Source organism: Tachyglossus aculeatus, chromosome 21, assembly GCF_015852505.1.
Source record: "Tachyglossus aculeatus isolate mTacAcu1 chromosome 21, mTacAcu1.pri, whole genome shotgun sequence".
Lineage (NCBI taxonomy): Eukaryota > Metazoa > Chordata > Mammalia > Monotremata > Tachyglossidae > Tachyglossus > Tachyglossus aculeatus.
The window spans coordinates 57934045-57955651 of NC_052086.1; the positions used below are offsets into that span (position 1 = coordinate 57934045).

At 46.4% G+C, this 21607-nt stretch overlaps 1 protein-coding gene across 5 annotated transcripts in view; it reads left to right on the forward strand.

The window, feature by feature from the left end:
• The window catches only part of TNRC18 (trinucleotide repeat containing 18), a 111518-nt gene that overhangs the window by 9734 nt on the left and 80177 nt on the right, over positions 1-21607 (forward strand). Inside the window, exon 1 of one of the 5 annotated variants that reach the window (XM_038763921.1) lies at positions 21329-21375. The exons of the other annotated variants lie outside the window; for them this stretch is intronic. The gene's annotated coding sequence lies outside the window, so the exon portion shown is untranslated. Of the gene's footprint in view, positions 1-21328; positions 21376-21607 lie in introns of those variants that run through there. 5 annotated transcript variants of the gene reach the window in all.

Below are 21607 nucleotides of genomic sequence, written 5' to 3' on the forward strand. Positions count from 1 at the left end.
TAGCTCGGACAGTCTCTAGAGGAAAAAAGAGGGGCCAGGAATCCATGGAAACTGGAGGTTCTGAAGAAGTTAATCTCATAATTTTTGCTGACTGATGTCATAGAAAAATCGCAGGCGCACGCATTAGCTAAGATAGACGTATGACAGGGAAAGGTCTCCAGGTGCCCAATGAGGGTAAACTTGAGGTGTCTAATATATTGTATCCAGATGAGTTATTTTGATGTAAAGAGGCTGAGTATGGCGGACTCCACAGAATTCGCATTGGCCGTATACATTTATGCACACAAGCCTGCAGTTCATTTCCTCCTCCTGATTTTGATGAGAATACCACTTCCTTCTCTCTCCCCTGTGTCCTTGTGGTTGGCCATGTTTCCATGTGTCACATTTTAGAGGGTTTTTTGTCTTTTTGTTTTCTTTTGTAGGCCTATCCCCAGCCACGCAGAACTTTTTCACAGTAATCAAATTAGCCACAGAGAGTGGGAAGTTTTGCATGTTTTTAATTTAGTTTTGGGGTGGGCTCCTGCTGGGGTATCAGGCATCCCTCTTCCATGCCTGCCCTTCTCTCCCCGCCTGGTCCACGTTGGCTGGTGGTGAAATTTATTTCTGCCTTTACTGGAACTTATAACCTCATTCCTTGTTTACCTCGTCAGCCTCCATTTCATCTGCCACATGGGAGTTGGCCCAGAATAAAACCAGGGAGTGGAGAATACATTCTTTTCCAGACTTAAAACTTCCTTTTCTTTCTTTTCACATCTTCCTGGTAGTGGAGTGGGACATGGGAGAATGACACTGGTTTAGCTGGGGCAGTTTCACAGATACAGACAGTGTTTAGAGGACCCAGTGTGGAATGGAGGGAGGCCATTCCAGACTACAGGCACTCCATTTCAGAGTGAGGAGAGCCCAACAAATCAGTGAGTTTTCATTTTGGTCTGGAGCTTAAGGTAGTCCTAAAGTGATTCACCTTCCAGAGAGGGTGAGTAATATATCCGACATCCTCTCCTTGTACTTCCCCAGCTAAGGAAGTGGGGGTGAACTTACACTGATATGCAGTACCACTAATTCCATCTGTGGGATGGGGTGCTTCAAATGGGTTCTGTCTCCATGGAGACGATGAGTCTGGCCACCTCTGAGGATGCACAGTTGGACTTCGGGATGGGAGAGGAAATGCCAGTGGGGAAGCTGGGGTGGATGGCGGTCGACTTTGAAGGCTGGGCCTGAATAATGTACATTTTCCAGACCCGTAAGACCCATTCTGCTAGCCTGCTAGACCTTCTCTGTCATGGTTTCTCGGCAGTGGCCACAGTTCAAACCCAAAGACAGAGCAGTTGCTTTACAGACCCTTGCTGCCTATCCCTGGAAAGTAGCGGGGAAGGCAAGTTTCAAAGGTAGGGTGGTAGAGTTTTTGTCTCCTCTGGACAGTACCTGGTATTTTCCAGCAGACTTACTGGCTTGGGAGATGTGAGAGGCAAAGAAGTTGGGAGTAATGATGAGAGGAAAGGTTGGAGCGGGAGGGGGGAGAATGTGTTGGCTGGAGTCTGCTCCTGGGTGATTGTGGTTCGGATGAAAAATCTGATTTGGTCCTATTGTATGGAACTAAATTAGTCTAAATGGGAGTTAAATTTAATCAATTATGTAAACCTTCCCTAATTATTTTAGACATGAGGGAGCACAGTCCACCTGGTAGGGAAAGGGCCAAACATCCCCCAGACCTTGAAATTGAATGGAAATTTGCTGAGGGCTGCATCTTTACAATGTTGAATCCACTTTTATCAGGCCCTTCCTTGGCTGCCCTCCGGATTGTAAATGCATTTGGAGTTCTCTCGCTGGGTGAATCGGCAAAAATCTGAGGACGGTGGGGTAACCGTTGGGGAGGGGAGTGAGGGGAGAAGCTTCCCCTGTGGTTGTTCCCACTGAGTGACAGTGTCTGGAGAGAGGAAGTTGCTATGGAGAGTCTTTAGAAGCTGAAGGCCAAGTCTACAAAAAAGTCCTTGAAAATGGCAAGGTTATTGCTAGGAGGAGTCTGAATCTGTGAGAAAATCTCCAGCCCTCTCTCTCTTATCTCCTTCTGTAAACTACTCTCTCTGCACCTCTAAATCCCACTATGCAGGGCTTTGTCAATAGACAAGATTATAGGCTCTATTAGGTTGAGAGAACCCTGCAGAAAAATGGGGATCTAGTTAAAGGAGCCCACCTCAATAAAAAAATTTGGGAATGGCAGAGGGAAACAAGTCGGGTAAGGAGCAGTTCTCTAGGGCTCAGTTTTTGGGTGATTAGTCAGTCAGTCATATTTATTGAGTGCTTACTGTGTCCAGAGCACTGCACTAAGCTCTTTGGAGAGTACAACATAACTATGTAACACACATATTCCCTGCCCACAATGAGTTTGCAGTCTAGAGGACTGTAAACTGAAAGTCTATAGAATTAGCTTAGTCTTCAAATTCAGCTTCCCCAAAGGACTCTTTCCACCTTCTCTCCTTCTAGTAATAATAACTTTGGTATTTGTTAAGCCAATCTATCAATCACTGGTTTTTCTTGAGCATTCTATTGTGTGCTGTACATTGTACTACACTGCATTAAGTGCTTAGGAGAGTACAATGTAACAGAGTTGGTAGACACATTCTCTGCCTACAAGGAGGTTACAGTCCAGAAGGAGAGACGGGCTTTAAAATAAATTATGACTATCAATCAGTCAATCAATCAATGGTAATTATTGAGAGTTTACTATGTGCAGAGCGTTATACTAAGCACTGGGGAGAGAGTTGGCAGACACATTCCCTCCCCACAACAAGCTTATAGTCTAGAGAGGAAGACAGGCATTAGTATTAATAAATAGTTTATAATATATATTTTAAAGATTTGTACATAAGCGTACAGATGTAAAAGCCTACATAAGTGCTGTGGGGTAGAGGACGGGGCGAATATCAAATGACCAAAGGTCACAGGTCCAAGTGCTTAGGTGACACAGAAGAGAGAGGGGAAATGAAGACTTATTTGGGGAAGGACTCTTGGAGGAGATGTGATTTTTAGTAAGTGGTTTAGTGGTTTCTATTTGCCAAACACCATCCTAAGTGCTGGAGTACATACAGTCCAGTTAGATGCAGTCCCTGCCCCACATGAGGGCCCCAGATTAATAGAGAGAGAAAACAGGTATTGAATCCCCATTTTACAGATGAAAAAACTGGTTCAGAGAAGTTGTGACTTGCCAACGTCATACTACAAGCAAGGTGTGGAGGCAGGATTAGAACCCTGATCTCCAGACTCCTGGACACCGGTTCTTTTTCCGCTAGGCCATGTTGGCATTTAGGTGTTAGGGGACAGGTTGACTAAGTGTGTGGACTTGGGAGAGAGAGAAATATAGCTTTAGGTCCAGGTTTACCCTTCATTTTAGGGGGATTGTGACCTTTCCCTTCTAGGGGTAGTGGAAAGGTATTACACCTTGGAAATAGCCACTTGCTTGCTTGCTCAGGGTGAGTAATCATTTAATCTTGGTGAGTAGGGAAGGCTGCTGATGACATTCATTTTATTGGCAGTGTGTTTCCCTGGGAGAATGTAGGCTGGTAAGCATTTTGTACTTATTTACAAGCCTAGATTAATATGTTCTGGCAAATACTGTGTGTTTAGTACAGTGCTTTCCATAATGTAGATGCGTAATAAAAATCTGAACACATGATGACAAGGATGAAGGCTTAATGGAGGGGACAGGGAGTGGCCAACAAAACGAGAATCTCCTCCCATGGAGGGATATGACCCCATTTGGTGGTAACCGCTGGAAGACTGGGTTTTGCTAGCTCGAAACACTGTAGTAGCTGCTCATAGATTTTCTTCCCCCCCGATGCAGCCTCTTCATCCTTAGGAGAGCACAGAACTCTGATTAAAATGAATTCCTCCTGATTCATTCATTCATTCATTCATTCAATCGTATTTATTGAGCACTTACTGTGTGCAGAGCACTGTTCTAAGCGCTTGGGAAGTACAAATCGGCAACATATAGAGACGGTCCCTGCCCAACAACGGGCTCACTGTCCTCCTGATGTTGGAGGAATCTTTGGTCTTGAGCCTGAGGATTCAGGAAACTGTCTCAAACCATCCTGCGATATGATGGCAGCCCGACGAAGAAAGAAATCTATTCAGAAAGAGGGTAGATGACTCGCAATGCCAGAATCCCAAATGGGGGCCTTGAGAGATCAGTTGGCATCTGTCACAGCCGAGGCCTCTAGGTGGGGACTGCTGCTCAAGCTAGGGCTATCCCATTCCCAGAAAGGCCCCCCATCTGTGGACTTCATTAGATTGGGGTCTCAGTTGCTGTCACCCTGGGGAGGAGGGGGAAAAGGAGAAGGTGAGTCAGGCTTTCACTTGAGAAAAATGCCTGGAAGGCTCAGCAAGAAAGGTTGTGGTGTTCAGCAAATCCCTGACAAAAGGAACAAAGGTTGGAGCTGATTCTTGGTCACTTTCTAAAATTTCTCTTTTTTTATGGTATTTGTTAAGCACTTACTATGTGCCAGGCACTGCACTAAATGCGGGGGTAGATACAAGCTACTCAGGTTGTTTACAGTCCTTGTCTCACATCAGGCAAATAATCTCAACCTCCATTTTGCAGATGAGGTAACTGAGGCACAGAGCAGTGAAGTGACTTGCTCAAGGTCACATAGCAGACACGTGGCATAGGCGGCATTAGAACCCAGGTCCTTCTGACTCCCAGAGCCATGCTTGGAATGACCAGGAACGAAGCCAAGAAGGATTGGTTGGTTGGGGACCCACCCTTTTCTGGCCTGCCTTTTCCTTTTCTCTCTGCTTTTGGAACTAAAGTGATCAATTTCTCAGAAGTGATCAATTTCTCAAAAGTGATCAATTTCTCAATGGAAGGGAGATGGCAGTTATATCTAACCTGCCGGTGACCTGGTCTTAAGTCACCGCGTCTGAAAATAGATGGTGTTCCCTGCAGGGCAGGACTAATGATTCTATGAAAGCTGGATTCTCTCTTAATACTGACTTAATTGCTGCTGCCAGAAACCTGGCTCAGGTAAACTTGGGCCCAATACCTGGGCCATCCAGTAATAAAAGTGGAGAGGTTGATTGGTCCCCACAAAGAAGAATTAGCTAATCTGAGGCTTTAAGTTCTGTTTAATTAAAGGGACAGAGCTAAGTTTCTTGTTCAGGCTCTGGCTTTGCCGTCTGGTTCACGCTGTCATCCAATGGTGGGGTGAGGTTAGAGAAATAGAAGACCTCAATATAAGGAGGCTATTCTAATTTTTCCCTAGGAAGGAGCAAACTACCTCTCCCTCCTCCCAGAAACAAACAAACAAACAAAATCCAGGTAAACAATGCTGTTCCCAGAGCAAGCAGACAAGAAAACAAGGAGAAAATTGCAATGACATTGTGAAACAACAGAACCACCACTCCTCCGTCTCCAATTTAGGGAGGAGAGACTTTGTTTAATTCCCCCTTTAAGATCGGTCCTCAGAGCATATGGCATTTCCAAGGCGAGTTGCCAAGGGAAAAGATGGAAAAACCCACAACAGCTTTTTTTTTTTGTTTTGTTTTGTTTACTTCCTTGCTTTTGCCCAGGCATCATCTATCATGTAGAAGCTTGGGAATAGGGCAGAGGATAGGAATGTTTGTGTGGTTGTGCAGAACCAGTAGAGGGCACGCAAAAGAGCTGTTGTGGTGGGGAGGTAGGTGGGGGTGTGTGTTTGTGTGTGTGTTAGTGTTCCACACTGATCAAGACGGTAATAGAATCTGCAAAGGGAATAACCAAGGTTTAAAATGTGCTGTGTTTACCTTTCTGATTTGTGCTGAGAGCCCCCACTCAGATAATTCCAGGAACAGACATTTTAAAAAATGACTTCTGGAATCGAGGCAATGACAATACTTGCCGTATACAAAATAAACAGATAAACAGGACTTCCTTCCCTTGAAGAATTCTGTTGAGGTCAAGAGTCTGTGTCCTCGGGGTGCCCTGTATTATTTTAGGGGAACTGGCAAGGCTACTTTCCAGGAACTATAGTGGAATTTTGTTTTAATGCATAGTTTATCCTTCTGGGATAGGAAAGTGGGTTGCCTTCAGTGAAGGGTATCCAGGAATTGCTGATATGCCTTTATGCAGCTTTGTTTGGAGGAGTACAGACCTCTTCAGGGGTCCTCTCGGAAAACCCAAAGGAGATGGGAATGGGGGAGCTATCATTATCCCCATTTTATTGATGCAGTTGAAGCCTAGCAGATGCAATTTCAGAACAGACTTTTCCCTACTTGCAATTTATTTTAGTGTCTATCTCCCCTGCTGGATTGTAAACTCCTGAGGGCAGGGATCGTGTCTGCTAACCCTACTGTACTCTCCCAAGCGCAGTGTAAACATGATTGATTGATTGATTGATTGGGTTTTCCCAGTTGTATCAGGTCACCATTGGGGCAAGGTGGTAACTTCCAGACAGTAGAGGATTCAGAATCTTAAAAATCTAACCTGATCCATTGCCTTTGGTTGATTATTCCTTTGACTTTCAGGTTATTATTATTATTAGTAGTAGTATAATATAATAATCATATTTGTTAAGCACTTATTATATGCCAAATACTGTACTAAGCCCTGGGGTAGATTCAAGATAATCAGATTGGACACAGTCCCTGTCCCACTTGGGGCTTGCAGTTTCAGAGGGAGAAAGAACAGGCATTTTATCCCCATTTTCCAGATGAAGTAACTGAGGCACAGAGAAGTTAACTGACCTGCCCAAGGTCACACAGCAAACACAGGGTGGAGCTGGGATTAGAACACAGGTCTTCTGACTCACTAGGCCCTGTGCTTTTTCCGCTAGGCCATGGTCCTTCACTCTCACTGGGCTGGAGATGGTGGAATGCAGGACTGGGCCCTGGATGCTAGTCCCAATTTTCCCCTCTGTCATGGAAATGCCTCCCCGGGCCTCCTGGGGGTGTGGGAAGAAATAATCAGAATAAAACAAAATCTCCACTGCACTTAGAGCATATTGGAGGATGCTTTTTATAGGAACAAGGAGAGACTGTGATATATGCTTGTTAGGTGTTATCTGTTTTTAGCATTTGACAAAAATGCCATACTGTAGGCATTCTGTTTAGTTGCTCAGTCTGCCATTTACTGCTGTTCTGCTCTGGGTGTCCATGTCAATAATGTATCTGTTTCATAACGCAAGGTCCGTGAGGAAGTGGATCCTGTCTTTGCTTTTATTAACCTCTGTGGCTGATATACTATAATGGTCTGCCCACAGCATTACCTTTAGTGAAGGGTGTTCTGAAGGAGCTGCCATGTTTTAGGACCCCCTTCTTTGGAAGAGTAGGGTGCACTTTATAGACACCCAAAAGAATGATCCCTTTTTTAATGATGAGGCAGTTGTAAGCCTAAAGAGGTCAAACCGCATCACTTCTGAGTAGGATTTTCCTATTGTAATTGGGGTGACAAAGATAGTGATGGCAGTGTTCCACAACAGCTTGGCAAACTACCCCAGGGCCACAGACCCAGGATTTTTAAGAAACCAGCTTGTGGATATGTGATTGTAAATGGACTCCATCTTCTCCTAGAGGCCTTCCCCAATTAAGCCCTTTTTTCCCTGACTCTCTCTCCCTCCTGTGTCATCAACGCACTTGAATCCTTACCCTTTTAGCACTTGAACTTCACCCCACCCTCAGCCCCACAGCACCTAGATTCACATCTATAATTTATTTATATTAATGTCTGTCTCCCCCTCTAGACTACAAGCTTGTGGGCAGGGAGTGTGTCTACCACTCTGTTGTATTGTAGCAGTAATAATTATGATACTTCGTAAGTGCTTACTATGTGCCATGCAAAGCACTGGGGTAGATACAAGGCTATCAGGTTGGACTCAGTCCCTGTTCTCCCTGGGGCTCACAGCCCAAGCAGGTGGGAGAACAGGTATTGAATTCCCATTTTACATTTGAGGAAACAGGCACAGAGAAGCCAAGGGTCTTGCCTATGACTACACAGCAGGTGTGTGTCTCTGTCAGACGGCGAAGCATTATGGAGTACTGGATAGAGCATGGGCCTAGGACCCAGAAGGTCATGGGTTCTAATCCTGGTTCTGCCACTTGTCTGCTGTGTGACCCTGGACAAGTCACTTCACTTTTCTGGGCCTCATCTGTAAAATGGGGATTGAGACTGTGAGCCCCAAATGGGACATGGACTGTGTCCAAACCAATTTGCTTGGATCCACTCCAGAATTTAGTATAGCACCCTTCACATAGTAAACGCTTAACAAATACCATAATTATTGTTATTGTGGGGAGGAGCACTGGTGGGGGACAAGGGAGGTGGGAGAGGTGGCTGGAGAGAGCTGGCCCAGGAACGCTTGGGCGATGTAGGTGTGGGAAGCCCAGATCCGCCTGGCCATGTTGGGAACTGGATCCTTCCCAGCCCTTTGCTGAGTTGGCCTTCCTCTCAGCCCTTCCGCCACTCCTTTAGGGAGCAGCGGGAGGGCTCTTCATTGGTCAGAATCTTCTGACTCAGATGTGGGTGTTTCTAATACCCAACCATCACCCAGGGTGCGTTACTAAAATAATTCAGTCCATCAGGTGCAAGTGTTGGGATTGTACTTCTGCAGGCTATAGACCTTTCCTGTCTGTGGTGCATCAGCGTCAATAGTTACTAATTGATAATTAATGAATCAATCAACTGATACATCTGCATTGTACATTGTTTCGCATTGAGGGATAGGCTGTGCAGAAACATTTGCAAGAGGATTTTTTTTAACTTGCCTGCCGTGTGACCTTAGGCAAGTCCTCTGGGCCCCAGCTCCCTCATCTGTAAAGTGGGGGTGAAATGCTTGTTCTCCCTCCTACTTGGACTGCGAGCAGGCAGGAACTGTGTCCTATCTGATTAGCTCAGGTCTACTCCAGCACTTGGCCCATAGTAAGCGCTTAACGAATACTAGGATTACCATCACAATTATTGTCAAGAGAGAGCAAACCAACGGTAACACAGTCCTTGTCTTCTAGGAGTTTGCATTATCAGGCAGTAAGACAAACCTGCGTCAACCTTACCTCTCCTCTATATCTTCCCTTCTGCTTCCCACTCTCTCCCTCTCAAAAATGAGCTGTTAGGGGAGAAGTGGGGAAGGTGATGTTTGCCAGCTTCGCTTGGAGGAGGGAGAAGGGGGCGGTTGATTGTCAGTTCTTCTGGGTGGGTGCTATGTCTGCTGCGAGCAATGCAGGCAGCAAGTGAAAGCCAAAGTAAAACACTGCTTTAGCAGGTGTAGTGAAAGCATTTCTCTTTCTAGTTCTGGGGAATTTTTCTTTCCATGAAAGGTGTAATTCAGAGTCAGCTCTACCAGAACCAGGCAGTATTCTCACAGGCAAAGGAGATTTGAGTGGTTATATGTTGAATTCAAATAGCAGGGGACAGTTCAGTCTGGGTCATGCAGATACCCAATATTTGTTTTGTTGTCTGTCTCCCCCTTCTAGACTGTGAGCCCATTGCTGGGTAGGGACCGTCTTTATATGTTGCCAACTTGTACTTCCTAAGTGCTTAGTACAGAGCTCTGCACACAGTAAGTGCTCAATAAATACGATTGAATGAATGAATGAATGAATTTCTCTCTCTAATCAGTGGATTATTTTTCTTCATTTGAATTTTCTGGATAATTGTCTCTAATCTCCAATCTGTGTTATCGATGGAGACACAGCAGAACAGTCTTTCCTATACTACTATTACTACTGCTACTACTTTTAATAATGATAATTATTATTTCCAATCACTGTAGTAAATGCTGGGCTAGATCCAAGATAATCAGGCCCCACATTGGGCTCACAATCAGAGTAGTAGGGAGAACATATATTGAGTCCCCCTTTTGCAGATGAGGGAACTGAGGTGCAGAGAAGTGGCCACACAGCAGGTGAGAGGCAGAGCTGGGATTAGAACCCAGTTCCTCTGACTTCCATGCCCATGCTCTCTCCACTAGGCCATGTTGATTCTCCAATTTGAATGATGATGACGATGGTAGTAATACTAAAAATGTTAACAGTTATTAAGCATTTACTGTGTGCACAGTCATGGAGTAGATACAAGGTTATCAGATCAGACACAATCCCTGGTCCACAAGCTCTATTATCCCCATTTTAAAGATGAGGATACTGAGGCCCAGAGGGGTTAAGCGACTTGCCCAAGATCACACAGCAAGCCTGCGGCATAGCTAGGACCAGAACCCAGATCTCTTGACTCCCAATCCCATGGTTTTTCCACTAAACCACTTGTCTCTTGTAATTTCCATGCTTTTGTCTGGTTTCCTGATTATGCTAGGTGGATCCGTAAAAATCTTGAGTTTCCTCATGCCCCTGAAATCCTGGGAGATTTAGATGCCAACAAAGCCTGGCCAGAGCGTGAGGTTGGCCTTTGACACTGGCCCCTCTCTGCCAGAGTGGTTACACAGGTGACATTGTCTTAATGGAGAATTTTCCATAGAATGCAGCAAGGGCTAGTGGAAAGACCACAGGACTGAGAGTCAGGAAACCTAGCTTTGCACAGCATGGCCTAGTGGAAAGAGTATGGGACTAGAAGTCAGAAGATCATGGGTTCTAATCCCGGTTCTAATCCACTTTGCTGTAGGACCTTGGGCAAGTCACTGAACTTCTCTGTGCCTCAGTTACCTCATCCCCAAAATGGGGTATAAAGACTGTGAGCCCCATGTGGGACATGGACTGTGTCGAACCCGATTGGCTTTTATCTACCCCAGGGCTTAGAACAGTGCCTGGCACAGAGTATGGGGTTGACAAATGCCACACACAAAAAAGTCTCAATTCTGCCAGTAGCCTCCTATGTGCCTCGGGCAAGCTACTTAACCTTTCTGAACCACAGTCTCCTCAGCTATAAAATGGGTACACGATAGATGGTGAGCCCAGGTGGGACAGGGATAGTGTCCGATCTCATAACCTTATGTCTACTCTTATGGGTACCCCAGTGCTTACTACTTTGTAAGTGCTTAAATACGATTGATTGATTAAATGGCATTATTATTGTTGTTATTATTGAGTCTCTGATTCAAATTATCTGTGGCTGAGATAACTTTGAAGATGGTGGTATGTTCCAGTACAGCCCGTTGATTCATTAGGATGAAGAATCCCACTTGGGTTTAAACGAGGAGGGGCTATGAGGCCCCCATAGGTCCTAAAGATGTTTTGTGATCGTTCATCTGGATGGAAGCGGGGGAGAGTAATAGCCATGGCTCTTCACATTCAGAGTTTCGTGGGGAAGAGCTTGAAAGTAATGAAACTTAGAATTTTATAGCACCAAAGCTAGAGAATTTCCCCATCTGGTAGGTGGCGAGAGAGCTGAAGTATCTTTTGCAGAGCCTGAAGAGCAGAGAGGGAGCAATCACTCCCTCCAGGACTTTAGAGCAAGTTAATCTCTGAGACAGTAATAGAACCCAGGTCTCTTAATTTCCTGACTGGCTCTCTCCTTAGGTCACTTTGCTTCCTTGTGGGTAGGTATTGGCTGTCCTTAAAGTCCTAGGGATAGGAATGTGTTGCTGGGACTTGAGTGACTTGCTCAGAAAAGAGATTGGGAAGAAAGCTAAGTGTCCTCAGCCCCTCAGCATTTACATACATATCCATAATTTATTTTTATGCCTGTCCTCCTTTATCAGTCAATCAGTCAATGGTATTTAAGTGTTTACTGTGCTCAGAGTACTGTACAAGGTGCCTGGGAGAGTAGGAAACAACAGAGTCGATAGATATGTTTATCTGTAAAATGGGGATTGACTGAGCCCCCGTGGGACAACCTGCTCACCATGTCCTCCCAGCGATTAGAACAGTGCTTTGCACATAGTAAGTGCTTAATAAATGCCATCATCATCATCATCATCATCATATGTTCCCTGCCTATGTGGAGCCCATAATCTAGAACATATCTACCACCTGTTATATTGTACTGTGTAAGCGTGTATTACAATGTTCTGCACACAAGTACTCAATAAATATGATTGATTGATGCTTGAACCCCTGACAAAGCATTTCCATGATTTTTCCATTTGGGGGCAGGGTCCCCTACAAGGGACCTTGGAAAAGAGGCCAGGAGGAAGTCAGAAGTAAGTGACCTTACTGAATGTGGAGCCAGAGAGAGAAATTAGCCATCCCTCTCATTGGCAAATGGTGACCAGCAGGCACAGGAGGCTCCCCACATCCAGCAAGGGATGCTGGCTGGTCTGCCACAGATAATCAGTTAATCATATTTATTGAGTGTTTACTGTGTGCAGACCACTGTACTAAGCGCTTGGGAGAGTACAATACAATAGAAGTGGTAGACACATTCTTTGCCCACAGTGAGGTTACAGATTCGAATAGTTAGCCCAAAGATAGACCCCCTAAAATAACCCCATGCTGTGTATCAGACCAAGTTTTGCCTCAGTGAGGGGCATCTCTCTCATTGCTGGCATTCCTGAGGGCCCTCCTGGACGACCTGGGAACAGAACATGCAGAAGGGAAAGCCAATTTGCCTGCTGACCCTGGGAATTAAGGCAGAGGAGGTGGAAGAGGAGGGAGAGAGCTCCAGTCATTTGAGCTCCCCCCGTCAGGGTTTGGAGGGTCAGTTTGTCAACCCCCAGCCTTCCTTTTCCTAACTTTGCTCTTATTTCTGCTTCCTCCCCTTCTAAATGTCAAATTTCCCAACTGTTGCATTACCAGAGTTGGCCAAGAGCTGCCAGCAAATGGCTAGTTTTAACAGGAATGCAGCCTGCTGCTCTCTCTCCTTTTCTTTTTCAGTGGTCTCCAATAAGAGTTTTCTCAGTATCCCATCCAGGTGGATTAAAGGGTTAAAAGGACCATGCTTGCCTGGACATATGGTTTGCACACAATTTTCATAGGCTTCTCAGGCAATTTTCCCATTCTAATTTCATCATCATCAATCATATTTATTGAGCGCTTACTATGTGCAGAGCACTGTACTAAGCGCTTGGTACAATCTAATTTGATTCTTTCATCATTGGAGTTTGGCACCTGTTGACTTTCTTTGTTTTATCTCATCTGTCTACTATTACTGACAGAGATCTCTTCTTCCAGAAGTGTATAGCAGAAGGAGAGGAGGCCCACACAGCTATGAAAGAGGGAAAAGGGGGTATGGCTTAGCACCCCAAGCATGCTCCAATCAATCAGTGGTATTTATTGAGTGCTTACTATGTGCAGAGCACTGTACTAAGGGCTTGGGAAGGTACAGTACAACAGAGCTGGGAGATATAATCCCTCCCCACAAGGAGCTTACAGTTTACAGGGGGAGACAGACATTAAAGTAAATTATGGATAGGGGAAGTAGTAAAGCTATAATGTTCAATGCAGGTCTTGGCCCTTCCAGAGGTCTCTGCTATCATTTACCATAGCAGGGCTGATCCTCAGCCCTTTTTTTTTGTTATTTTTTTATGGTATTTGTTAAGCACTTACTATGTACCAAGCACTGTACCAAGCACTGAGATAAATCCAATTAAAGCAAGATCGGACACAGTCCCTGTACCACGTGGGACCCATAGTCTAAAGGGAAGGGAGAATAGGCATTTAACTGCTATCTTTACAGATGAGGAAAGTAAGGCACTGAGCAGTTAAATTGACTTCCCCAAGGTCATTCCTACCATTCCTCTCCAAACTCCAGCTCCTCTCCTTCAATTCTCTCCTTGACTCTCTCCAATCTGTCTTCCACCCAATTAAGTCCACAGAAACTGCTCTCTCAAAGGTCATCAATAATCTTCTTGCCAGATCCAATGGCCTCTACTCCACCCAATCCTCCTTGATATCTCAGCTGCCTTTTGACACTGTCAACCACCCTCTTCTGGTCGAAACATTATCCAACCTTGGTGTTACTGACACTGTCCTCTCCTGGTTCTCCTATCTCTCTAGGTGCTCATTCTCAGTCTCTTTAACCTCTTCCTCCTCTTCCTCCTCTGCCTCCCACCCCTAATGGTGGGAGTCTCTTCAAGGCTCAGTTCCAGGTCCGCTTCTATTCTCTATCTACACTCACTCCCTTGGAGGACTCATTTCCGCCCGTGGATTCAACTACCATCTCTTGGTGGATGATTCCCAAATCTACATCCTTAGCTCTGATCTCTCTCCTTCTCTACAGTCTCACACTTCCTCCTGCCCTCAAGACATCGCGACCTGAATGTCCCACCTACACCTCAAACTTAACATGTCCAAAACAGAACTCCTTATCTTCCCACCCAAACCCGGTCCTCACATGACTTTCCTGTCACTGTAGAAAGCACCACCATCCTCCTTGTCCCACAAGCCCATAGCTTTGACGTTATCTTTGACTCATCTCTCTCATTCAGTGCACATATTCAGTCTCACCAAATCCTGTCAGTTCAACCTTCACATCACTAAAATCCTTCCTTTCCTCTCCATTCAAACTGCTACCACATTAATCCAAGCACTTATCCTATCCCCTTTTGATTAAGAGAAGCAGCATGGCTCAGTGAGGAAAGTGGGTATGGGCTTTGGAGTCAGAGGTCATGGGTTCAAATCCTGGCTCCGCCAATTGTCAGCTGTGTGACTTTGGGCAAGTCACTTAACTTCTCTGTGCCTCAGTTACCTCATCTGTAAAATGGGGATGAAGACTGTGAGCCTCCCGTGGGACATCCTGATCACCTTGTAACCTCCCCAGGGCTTAGAACAGTGCTTTGCACATAGTAAATGCTTAATAAATGCCATTATTATTATTATTATTATTATTATTACTATATAAGACTCCTTGCTGACCTTCTAGCCTCCTGTCTCCCCACCCCAGTCCATACTTCACCCTGCTGCCCAGATTTTTTTTCTACAAAAACATTCAGTCTATCTTACCCCACTCCTCAAGAACCTCCAGTGGTTACCCTCCACCTTCGCATCCAATAGGAATTCCTTGCTATTGGCTTTAAAGCACTCAATCACCCTGTCCCCTTCTACTTTACCTCCATGATTTTCTACAACAACCAGGCCTGCAACCTTTGCTCCTCTAATGCCAACCTACTCACTGTACTTTGATCTTGTCTATTTTGCTGCCAACCTCTCACTCACGTTCTGCCTCTGGCCTGGAATGCCCTCACTCTTTATATTCGACAGATGATTAGTCTCCCCAACTTCAAAGTATTACTAAAGACATATCTACTCAGCAAGGCCCTCATTTTTCCTTCTCCCACTCCCTTCTGTGTCTCCATGGCACTTGCCTTTGCACCCTTTGTCCACCTTTCTCTCAGTCCCATGGCACTTATGTGCTATATCCATAATTTATTTATATTAATGCCTGTCTCCCCCTCTAGACTGTAAGCTTGTTGCGGGCAGGGAATATGTCCACCAACTCTGTTATATTGTACTCTCTCAAGTGCTTAATACAGTGCTTTGCATTCTGTAAGCGCTCAATAAATACCATTGATTAATTGATTGATTGAGGCCTTCACAGACTGAGCCCTCTTTTTCCTCTTCTCCTTCCCATCCCCCCGCCCTACCTCCTTCCCCTCCCCACAGCACCTGTATATGTATATGTTTGTACAGATTTATTACTCTATTTATTTTACTTATACATATTTACTATTCTATTTTGTTAATAATGTGCATCTAGCTTTATTTCTATTTATTCTGATGAGTTGACACCTGTCCACATGTTTTGTTTTGTTGTCTGTCTCCCCCTTCTAGACTGTGAGCCCATTGTTGGGTAGGGACCATCTCTATATGTTGCCAACTTGTACTACCCAAGCGCTTAGTACAGTGCTCTGCACACAGTAAGCGCTCAATAAATACGATTGAATGAATGAATGAATGATTGGTCACACATCTGGAAAATGGCAGATCCTCTAGATCATGCTGCAAGACCTTGGGCTAGTCATTTAGCCCCTTTGTCCCACAGTTTTTCTACCAGCAGTCCCCCAAGTTTGCGCACTTCCCAAGTTTGCCAGGCAGTTCCATTAGATGAAAACAATCACTCTTGTATGCCTTTCGTGATGTGTGTTTGCTAAACCCCAACTGTATATTTGGGTGATGGTGATCTGTGGTTAATATTCAGTGAAAAATGTGGTCAGAACTGAGAGGTTGGTGGAGCAGCAAAGGTTCTGGAATGAACTTTACTGTGGGTCGGGGGAGAGGCAGTTGGGGAATCGGCCCCTTCACCCCGCTGAGCGATTGGCTGGCTCTTCCCAGGCCAGATAGATAAAGCAGTCCTAAACCCTCAGCAAGAGAAAGTAAATCTGCATCTGGAGGATTTGTAATGTCGACAGTAAAAAATAAAAAAGCAGCATGTGCAGGACGGATGTTGGCAACGCTCAAGGAGGTGAGCAAGAGAATATCCCAGGCTCGGCAGGCCCAGGACCAAGAACGGGAAGCCACCTGCTCTGCAGCACAGTTCACTGATGTTAGCAGAAGCGTGGTGCTCCCTAGAGCCGGGGGAAGATTAAGCACCGTGTTAGAGGATGGGGGAGGGGTGGCATTCAGAATGGACTGGACGGATGGGAGAAGGAGAGACGGGAAGAAATACTAGGAGACTTTAAGACCCTCCAGGGGATTGGGAGGATCAACATTGCAAATAAGCTCTTTGAACTATTCATTAGTCTGGGAAGGAGGTAGGGAGGGATTCTTGCAGGCAGAGAGGTGGTGGCTCGGCTATGTTAGATGCCTTGACCGTAAGAATCCTCCAAAGTCAGAAAGGGACCCCGTTCAATCAAGCAATCAATCAATGCAATTTTGGGAGCACTTACTGTGAGCAGAGAACTGGACTTATCACGGGGGACAGTACAGTACAACAGAGCTGGTAAACACATTCCCCCTGCTCGTAAGAAGCTTCCAGATTTCCTCAAGGTTGCTTCCAGGAAATAGTATCCATTTGCTCCAGTTTAGTTTATAATTTACACACTTGGCCATGGATTGGGTAGAATAATCTATTTTCAAGTTAAACTATTACTAATACTCCCGCAAAGGTTGCTGTTTCTCTATTTCTCCTCAGCTGTCAACTGTCATTGGCTCAGATCCCCTACATTGAAAATACACAGTAGAGGAGGGGATTACCCAGGGGCACTCAAGGGGGAGAGACCCCACTTCCAGCAATCCCCATGGAGTTTGCCGAAAATGGAAGACACTAGTTTAGAAGGACAACCCTGGACAGAGTGGGAGGAAGCCCTGTGTGATAGACCTAAACAGAGGCTTGTCTTCCCTCTCACAGCAGCCTCGGAGGTCACGGTTGTTCCTGGCATAGCATTGGTATCACCCCCATGGACACTTGTGTAGAAGTAGCCCAAGGGATGGGATGGGACGGGACTGGAGGGAGGAGGCTGTTAAATGCCTCCTGTGTGCCAAACTCTGAGCTAATTAAGCATCGGGGTAGATAGAAGACAATCAGATTGGACTCATTCCCTGCTCTAAACGTGGCACCCAGTATAAGGGGGAAGGGAAACAAGCATCTAATCTCCACTTTACAGATGAGGAAATTGAGGTGCACAGGAGTTAAATGACTTGCCCAAGATCCCACAGCAGGCAGGTGGGGGAACCGGGATTAGAGCCCCACGTGTGAGCCCCGTGTGGATCAGGGCCTGTGAACAACCCAACCCAGCTTGTATCCACTCCAGCACTTAGTACAGTGCCTGGCACATAGTAAGCACTTAACAAATACCATAACAAAAGTAATAATAATAATAATTATTATTATTATTTTGCCTCCCAGTCCTGGGTGCCTTCCCCTGGGCTACGCTGGGTCCGGTGAAGGCACAGTTCATGGGGTACATATTCCCCGAGGAGTTTGCTGAGGGTTACAGACTGCCCAGGGCAAGCTCCATGGGCAGCACTGAGACAGGTTCTGGATTGGAGGGATAGAACCTGAAGCAACTGATTCTTCTACCAGTCATGGGGAAGGGGAGAAGCTCAGAGTATGTGTTATCATCAGCCCAACACTTAGGCTGGGAAGTTTTGAAAGAATGTCCTTGCCCCCGCTATCACTAAGCAGATGTCCAGAGTCCCCTAGCTGTGGACTTGAAGGCCAAAATTATTGAGAGAGAGCACTCTCTCTCTCTCTCTCTCTCTTTTTCTCCCTTTCTTGTTTGTTTGCCTGGTTCCCGCCAGTATCTCCCCGGAACTTCTCCACTAGGGCCCTTCAGCAGCTCTTACAAGCCCACACAGGTTCCCCCCTCCCCTCTAGCCACCCCTTCCCTTCACTCCAGTTCTGCAGGGCTGGATTCCAGTTACCTTGTGTAACTGCATTCCTGTCTCAGGAGGAGCCTCGGGCCGAGAGGCACAACGCTCCCTTGGCTCAGGCTGCAGATTATAAAGAAAACAGAACCAGACATGTGGGCCGGGGCCAGAGGCCAGAAGAGCCCAGGGCTGTTTGCGTGTGTGTGTGGGGGGGGGGGCGCGGAGGGGGCAGAGTGTGTCTGTGTGTCTGTGTGGGGAGGGGGTGGGTGGTGGGGTGCTAAGACATAGCACCTGGTGGTGAAGAGAGTGGGCTGGGGAGATGTGGGGAAGGGAAGGCAATAGCTTTTGGAGAATTCTACTCCTTGGAGAAGACAGCTGCTTCTGGCTCCAGCTTTAAGATATGTGTGTGTGTGTGTGTGTGTGTGTGTGTGTGTGTGTGTGTGTTAGGTGGAAGGGACTTGCCCAGCAGCTCGAGATCATCTTCCCCCCATAGGCTGTAAGCCCCTAGAGAGCTGGGGCCATGCCACGTGCTCCTGGGAGGCCGCTCCCAAGTGCTCAGTAGGCTACTCGCCCACGGTAGGTACTCCAGACATTCCACTGCTGATGCCGATGATGTGGCACAGGGGCTCAGCTCAGGGCTGAGTCAGGGCTGTGGTGTAAGGCAGTCCGCTTCCTAAGGGAGGAAGGAAGCAGCAGTTCTGCCGTGAAATGAACTGAGCAGAGCTGTTGCTGTTAAGAGGGAGGAGGGCCAACAGCCTCCCCTTGCAGGTCAGGGAGATGTACTGTACTCCCCCAAGCACCTAGTATAGTGCCATGCATGCAACAGACATTCTGTAAATATGCCTGACTGAATGAAGGTGCTTGCTGAAAGACGCTCTGGTTTCGCCTCCCCCCACCATACAGTACACCGCAGCCTGCTTTGCTGTGGTTAATGCCTTTTCTGCATGCGACGTGAGCCTCTTCCCTGTCTTAGACTCATCCCTCTTCACTGTGCTGGAAAGTGCCAATATTGAGCAGTCCATGGTTATAGGGGCTGACTTTTGAGGGGTCTGGGATTAATGCTTCCGTTGTGACTGGTTAGAGAGACTGAGGCTGAAGAGGAGCTAGCATCTCCCCCCCTAGACTGTTAACTCTTTGTGGGCAGGGAATGTGCCTATCAATTCCGTTATTGTACTGATAGCATGGAGGGGAGGGGGTGATACTGAACAAGGATAAACTAAGGGAAAAAAAGAGGTTAGAGAGAGTACCCCGCTCCTCCAGGGCTGTTTCCATTTCTCCCAGCCACGGTCTGGTCCCTGCCTCACTACAGGCAGAGTTAAAGTGTGTCTTTGCTCCTGGGTATCCTTGTCTTCCCGACTCCAGATTTCCCCAGTTTAACAATCTGCTGCTGGGTATTTTGCCCTGAACCTGGAGTTTGAATACAGTTGCAGTAGGTTGCACTAATTCATTCATTTTACTTTCCCCTAGGGACTCTTGAATGCAACATGCAAATTTAATGGCAAATAACATGTAAATGAGCATGACAGGCCCTGGGCCCTGGCAGCTTTAAAAAGCAAACCTCAGCCCCAGATTTACATAAATCCTATGGAAAGAGGTTTCTGATTCTCCTATAGGGAACCTTCCTCCCCATGGGCTGATTTGGTCCTGATCCAATATTCCAAAAGAGGCCTGATGTGCATGTGATGTGTATGTAGTCTGTTTAGCATATGATGTTCCAAATATAATGACACATATAGCATGAAATGTTCTACTTTTCTGTGTCTGGGAATATGATTCCTATCACCATCTGCACAGCAGAAAGCATCTCTGCTTTTCCCTGCAGTTTTCATCTCCTGCGCCTTGGCTGAGTGGCTGAGAACAGTTAGATACTGAGAGGTGGAGGAGAGCAGAAGCAAGGCATCTGGGGGAGGACTTTTCTACCTAGGTGGATTGGAGGATCATGTTTACTCCAACTTCTCCACCCATGGGCCCATTTCTCCCCCGTGGAGTACCCAGAGAAATATGTGGCTCCTTCTTGGCTTCCCTTGGTCCAACATGCCCCAAGCAGTAGGGCAGCAAGTTATTGCTGTTATTATTATTATTATTATATACTCAATATAATATAGTGATAATACATTATAATGATAATAATTGCAATTCAGCACTATGCAACAAACACTATGCTAAATTTTGGGGTGCATACCAGTTATCAGGTTGGATACAGTCCCTGTCCCACATGGTTCTCACAGTCTAAAAGGAGGGGAGACCAGGGATTTTAGCACCATTTTACAGATGGGGAAACTGAAACCCAGTGCAGTCAAGTGACTTGACCAAGGTCATGCAGGAAGCAAGTGGCGAAGCTGGGATTAGAACCCAGATCTCCTGAATCCCAGGCCTGTGCTCTAATCACCAGGAAAGTTAGACGAGAGGCAGCATGGCTTCTTGCATAGATCACGGGCCTGGGATTCAGAAGAACCTGAGGTCTAATCCCGGCTCTGCTATTGCCTGCTGTGTGACCTCCGGCAAGTCACTTCACTTCTGTGTGCCTCATTTACCTCATCTGTAAAAAATGGGGATTAATAGTGTGAGTCCATTGTGGGACAGAGACTGTGTCCAACCTGATTAATTTGCATCTACCCCAGTGCTTAGAACAGTGCTTGGCACAGAGTAAGAAGTACCATAATTATTATTATTATTACAGGTGGCAACCAGCTGTCAGAGCAAGTTCACAGGGAGCAGGCTTCATGGTCAAAGCAGTGTTGAGAGAGAGTTTGTCTGGCAGGGGGAGAAAGAGGGAGGGGCAGGGCACTAAAAGAGGGGAAGTTGAAGGGTTTGTTGTCCCCACCAGGGCTGTTGGCTGTTTCTCCCCCTTCCTGTCCCCTTGACAGGGCTATCTATCAAAAACCAGGATGAGGAGGTCAGTGTGGCATTGGTGGTTAAGTCATATTTTGTAAGAGGCAGAGACCCGGAGCTGCTCCCAGGGCGGCACCTGGGCCCTAATTTGATGGGGGCTACATCTGCGGGAAGCCCTAGGAAGCCTGCTGGGCAAACGGAGAGGCAGCAGGCTTCCGCAGCTTTTCCTGTGGCCTGAGGGCGGAGAGAAAGCTGCAACACCTGGCTAGGTCTCCGACATGCAGGCCGATGATGAGTCTTGCCCTCTGCTCCCTCCCTCTGGAGCTGGCCTGAGGAGACACTTATCTGCCCAATGAAGCAAATGTCTCTGCCCTATTGGACATAGAAATGGGCCGATGGCCAGGGTTACCCCAGGCTGTGGAAATTGGGGGTAGATTGCAGGTGAGCAATCTCTTTGTTTATGTTAAGGGACTATTAAAATGTTTGCTGGACATCTGATTTCTTTATGCACCTCATTTCTTTAGCCCCCCTTGGCCTTTGGGCAGTTACTAATTTGCAGGACTTTTTGCTTTGTTCAGAGTGGAAGAGCCTTAGGCTTGGGTTGGGCTTTCTGAGGGCCATCCACAAGCTGGGTTGGCTGGTTTGGGCTCCAGACCCCCTGCACTTCAGGTGT